At 40.9% G+C, this 5,749-nt stretch overlaps 1 long non-coding RNA gene across 1 annotated transcript; it reads right to left on the bottom strand.

The window, feature by feature from the left end:
* Positions 1-664: 664 nt before the first annotated feature.
* On the bottom strand, positions 665-2,668 carry LOC126458076 (uncharacterized). The gene is made up of 3 exons (XR_007585571.1): positions 2,449-2,668; positions 1,203-1,356; positions 665-1,105 (listed from the first exon to the last, which is right to left on the bottom strand). It is a non-coding gene; the product is annotated as an uncharacterized LOC126458076 (long non-coding RNA).
* Between the last annotated feature and the right edge of the window lie 3,081 nt (positions 2,669-5,749).

Here is a 5,749-nt window from a genome sequence, read left to right as displayed (position 1 = left end):
TCTCAGTTGGGGAGAGATCCGGCGACATTACTGGCCAAGGTAGGGTGTGGCAAATACGAAGGCTTCGGCTACACTTGCGTTTTTTGAAGCTGGACGCTCAGCGTTTAAAGAAGCAGCTTCAAAAGTCGCCTAGTTGTGGCCACAATCGACCGTGTATATAGCTTCTTTCAGCGCAACGCGTCCTAGCGACAAAAGACGTGAATGTAGCCATATATGGCTCAGTAGCGTTTCAAGCCATGCCTGGGTGACATCGCAGCATTGAGAAATGAATGTATTAAGTAAACAATCTGCACTAATAATATGTGCTGCATTGTTACTGATTCGACGGAGACGACGTAGACAAAAAAGACGTTTTTGGACTCATCCAATAATTGAGGACAGATCAGAGAGTGGAACATTCAATGTGCTACACAACAAACTTAAAGAAAACCCTGAAAAGTTTTTTTGAGTACTACAGGATGTATATTAAGTCATACGAAACTCTACTGTCTCATGTGTCGAATCCTATTGCTGGAAGAAAAACTCGACTACGTGATTGTATAAGGGCTGAAGAAAAACTATCATTACTCTTTGAGGTAAGTGAAGTTTTATTACTTATTGTATTATTTGTTTACAATGCATAAAAGGACAGGATTGAATCTTATGATTTTTCCTCGAAGATCATTGTAGGTGAGCTGCTTATGGTCTGAGATGATTGTTGGTCACTTTCAGATGTAATTCTGGACGGCTGTGCATGTGTGTAGGACTGAACCAATATTTCAATTGAAAATCCATCTTGTAAGCTGGGCTAAAGTTCTTAATAAGGGGCATTTGCGAAAGTAAGAACATTTAATATGGATCATTAGTTCTAGGTTCCTTTGGATGTGATTGTTGCAAACTCGTTTCCAAAACGCCCAACAACTTTTTTTCAAACTCATCCTGTTTTCGTTTCTTCGGAAAAGGACTTTATTTCTCCCTTTGCGCTATGCAAGGGGCTTGGATGTAGTATGTTGTATTTCCGGTGTTGTGCTTGCTTCTTGTTGTGCAGTGTTGTTTCCAGCGTTTTGCGTACTTTCTGTTAGATCGACAGTCATATTCCCAGATGTCCCGTGGTTAAAAGAGAAAACTGTAATTGTCCATAGTAAAATTTTAGAATTTGTGGCCATGCATTGCTCGGTCTGGAACTTAAAAATGCACGAACATTATAAATATGGAATACTCACTCTCATTCTACACATAAAGATCGGAGAAATGACCACTGTTTGTGATAAATGTAATGTTTCCTGGATTTTAATGAATCGCCACTTTTCCTTCGTGCATTTTCACATTTTTGTAGTAGCAATCCTTAATGCTCTTCCACTTTTTTGACATCCTTCCCTAAAAAAATAAAAAAAAAACACTTAATATAAATATTGGTTTTACTTTTAACCCATTATCAATGTTTCATTGTAGGTATCTAGCAACTGGCAATTCCATCAGATCTCTACACGTCCAGTTTCTACTTGGACGTTCAAAAATTTCAAAGATTATTCGTGAGACATGCTCAGCAATCTGGGTAACAATGTAAGGCCAATACATGAAACAATTAACTGCTGAAGATCGGTTGAATATTAGTTTACAGTTTAAAAAAAAAAAAAAGCCAATTTTCCACATTGCATGGGATGTATTGATGGTAATCATATTAGCGTGATCAATCCATGGGGATGGAGTAGTGAATACTTTAACTATAAGAAATATTTCTCAGTAGTTTTAATGGCAGTAGCTGATGCAAATTACTGCTTCAGATATACAGACGTTGGGGCCTTTGGACACGAGGGTGATTCAAACATCCTGAAAAGTACTAATTTTGGCAAGAAACTCTATTCTAACAATTTAATTACCAAACGATACATCTGGTCTGTGTGGAAACCTGAGACCAGACCCCGGTAAGGACATGACTAACATTAAAAGAATTTTTAACTACCGTTTATCGACTGCCAGGCGGTAAGTGGAATGTACATTGGGTATTTTAGCCAATAAATGGCGTATATTCCACCGTCCGATTGACGTCAATATCTATTTGGTTGGCATCATTGTTAAAGCTACTTGTGTACTGCACAACTCTGTGTTGGAAAACGATGGGTACAACTTTGAAGACACATCATCATATCCTTTGGACAGCATTCCGGCCGAGGGGACAAGAGGGACCGTGAAAGGAACACACACACAAGAGATCAGTTTGCTGAATATTTCTGTTCTACCGCAGGTTCGGTACCCTGGCAAAATCGATATGCAAACATCGCTGAGTGAAAAAGTTCTGGCATAACAAGACACCTCTAATATTCTACAATAAAGCGCATATATGGTGACTTGTTGTACTTACTTAATATAACAAATGTAATTCACCAGATGTCTTTTATAAAATTTAAATATTTTATTGTATTTTTGATCTTTTATACTACCCAAATTAAATGTTTTTACTACACTTACCTAAGACTTCTTTTGTTTCTTTGTCCATGTTGTCCCAACCTTCATCAACAGCATTAGATGTCACAGCTAGCCAACTGTCTATTCTTTTTTGTCTGTTTTTATAATCCGCATTTTGAAAGTCGTTTCCATCTCACACATCGAAAAAACTGTAATGAAACACTTGACTACACACACTACTTTGTGTTGACACACTGCAAAGTTACTACTAAGTTCACATGGGAACGCAATGTGAGAAGCGTCTTTGGACGCAGGGAATGCCCCCCCTCCACCCCGCAGGCCCATCCGACTGGCGTCTGACCTTGAGGATGCGCCTTCCCATCGGACGTTGGCAGCAAAAGACACTGTGTGTGGCCACTACCGGCCTTCTCCAGCCTGTCTGTAACTGTGGCGTCTTTTGACGCTGAGCGTCCAGCTTCAAAAAACGCAAGTGTGGCCGTAGCCTTAGACAATCAGTAGATCTTTCAGCGTGCGCCAGCGGACATTGTCTTGCTGAAATGTAAGTCTAGGATGGCTTGCCACAAAAAGTAACAAAAGGGGGAGTAGAATACCGTCGACATACCACCGTGCTGTAACGGTGCGGCGGATGACAACCAAAGGGGTCTGGCTATGAAATGAAACAGCACTCCAGGCCATCAATACTGGTTGTCGAGCCGTATGGCGGGCGACAGTCGGATTGGTTTTCCACCTCTGTCCGGGGTCTATCCAGACACGCCTCCGGCCTGGAGTCTCTCAGACTGGGGTAGAACTGTATTCAGTGATGAGTCCCACTTCGAACTGAACCCCAATGACCAGCGAAGAAGTGTCTGGAGACGCCCCAGATAGTGGTGGGATACGAAGATGACTGTTGCCCCCTGTGGTGGGATAGCAACCTGACTGTCGCCTCCTATCGGCCCGACAGCCCAGAGTGGTGGTCTGGGATGCTATTTTTTTTTTTTTTTTTTCATAGCAAGACCTCTTTGCTTGTCATCCGAGACGTTGTAGCACATGGCTAATTTTCTCTCCCTCTTTTTTAAATTGCCAGTTTGCATTTCATATCCTCTACTTCGTCTATTGTCAGATTTTTGCCCACCAAATCGCAAAACGTGTCTACAACCTTCAGCGTCTCATTTCCTAATAAAATTTTTTCAGCATCACCTAATTTAATTTGACTCCATTCCATTACTCTTTTCCGTTCAACTGAACTTCCAAGCCTTTTGCTGTCTCTGACAGAATTACTGTGTCATCAGCAAAACTCAAAGTTATATTTCTCCTTACTGGACTTCAACTCTCTCCGCAAATATGTCCTTGGTTTCTTTTACTGCTTGCTCAATGTACAGTTCGCTTAACATGGGGATAGGCTAAAACCTTATCTAGCTCCTTTCTCAACGAATGCTTCTCTTTCATGCCGCCTGGTTTCTATGCACGCCTTTCGCTCCCTGTACTTTACCCCCACTATCTTCAGAATTTCGAAGAGACTATTCCAGTTAACATCGTTAAAAGCTTTTTCTAAGTCTACAAATGCTATAAAAGTAGGTTTGCCTTTTTTTAACCTATCTTTTAAGATAAGTCATAGAGTCAATATCTACCTCACATCTTGTTACATTTCTCGGGAATCCAAATTGATTCTCACCGAGGTCAGCTTTATTCATCTTTTTCTTTTTTCTGTAAATGATTTGTCTCACTATTTTGGAACTATGACTTATTAAAGTGCCAGCACCTACTTTCCCTGGAATTGAGATTACAACATTCTTCTTGAAGTCCGAGAGCATTTCGCTAGTCTCAGACATCTTGCACACTAGGTGGAATAGTTTTATCATAATTGGCTCTCGCAAAGGTCTCAATAATAATTCTGAGGGAGTGTCGTGTACGAATGCCTCGTTTCAACTTACGTCTTCCAGTGTTCTGTAAATTCTTACCTCATCATATTTTTCATGTCATCTTCATCTGTATCCTCTTCTATTAGTGTAATATTGTCTTCAAGCTTGTTTCCTTCAGTAGACCCTCTCCATATTCCTTACGCCTTTCAACTTTTCCTTCTTTGCTTACTTATCAAGGATTGCTACTCAGCCTAGTATTTGGCTGTGTGATCTTCTGGAGCTTTCACTATTTCATCGCTCAAAGACACCCGATCGTCTCCGTCCTCTGTTTCAGCCCTCTTTACAACTCTCCACTACCGGTGGTTTTTCAATTTATCCTTTTCCGATCTCCTTAATTTCATATTTTTTGCAATTACGTCAGTTTTAATTTGCAGTTCATAACAAATAAATTATTATGGTAGTCCACATCCGCCACTGGAAATGTTTTGCAGTTTGAAATCTGATTTCGGTAACTCTGTCGTACTATTATGTAACATATCTTAAACCTACCGGGTCTCCAGGTCTCTTCTACCTATACAACCACCCTTTCTTATTCTTAAACCAAGTATTAGCAATGATTAAATTGCTCTCTGTGCAAAATTGTACGAGGCGGCATCATTTCTCGTTCCTTTTTCCTCAGTCCATGTTCTCCTACTATTTTCCAGTCACCAGTAACGATTAAATTTTCTTCCTCTCTAACAATTTGAATAGTTTCTTTTATCTCATCATTCTCTCAATTCTCATCATCAGTGGAGCTAATCGGCTACTGTAGTGGGTGTTGGCTTTGTATCTAACTTGGTTACGATAATGCGTTCCCTATCACTACTCCTAGGGAAATTGTCGAAGTAAACCCAGCCTGAAAAATACTTCCCACTCAGAGCAAAGTTTCCTACTGTCATTGAAAGAATATTGCTGCTATATGGGCAATATGGAGAAACACAAGTGTGTGTCATACTACGGTATAGAGGAAGGAAGGAAGATAAGAGTTTAACGTCCCGTTGTCAGTGAGGTCATTAGAGACGGAACACAAGCTCGGTTTATGAAAGGAGGTGATAAAAAAATCGGCCGCCCGTCTTTCCAAAGGAACCATCCCGGCTTTAGCCTGGAGCGACGTAGAGAAATCAAGGATAATCGACATCCGTGTGGCCGGAAGTGGATTTGAACCGTCGTCGTCGTGAATGCGAGTCCAGCGTGGTGCCACTGCGCCACCTCGCTCGGTAAGATGTAGAACAGTACTTTGGCGTGCCTGCACCTGCAGCTGCTTGTATTCTGCAAAGCCGTTCTGAAATAAGAATTCTCTGTTCCCTATGGCTCCCACACGTCTTGTTAGAGACAGCGCTTGTTTCAGGGTGCAAGGAAAGGTAAACATACTGAAAAATTACCCAACTAGCTATGTGAACAACACTGTAAGTTGAAGCAAAAGCTAGCTTACTAAGATGTTCCAATAAGGCATTACAAAAGTGAGA

The sequence above is a fragment of the Schistocerca serialis genome, chromosome 1 (genome assembly GCF_023864345.2).
Source record: "Schistocerca serialis cubense isolate TAMUIC-IGC-003099 chromosome 1, iqSchSeri2.2, whole genome shotgun sequence".
Lineage (NCBI taxonomy): Eukaryota > Metazoa > Arthropoda > Insecta > Orthoptera > Acrididae > Schistocerca > Schistocerca serialis.
Note: the sequence above shows the minus strand (reverse complement) of the source record. Positions and strands in the feature narration are given on the sequence as shown.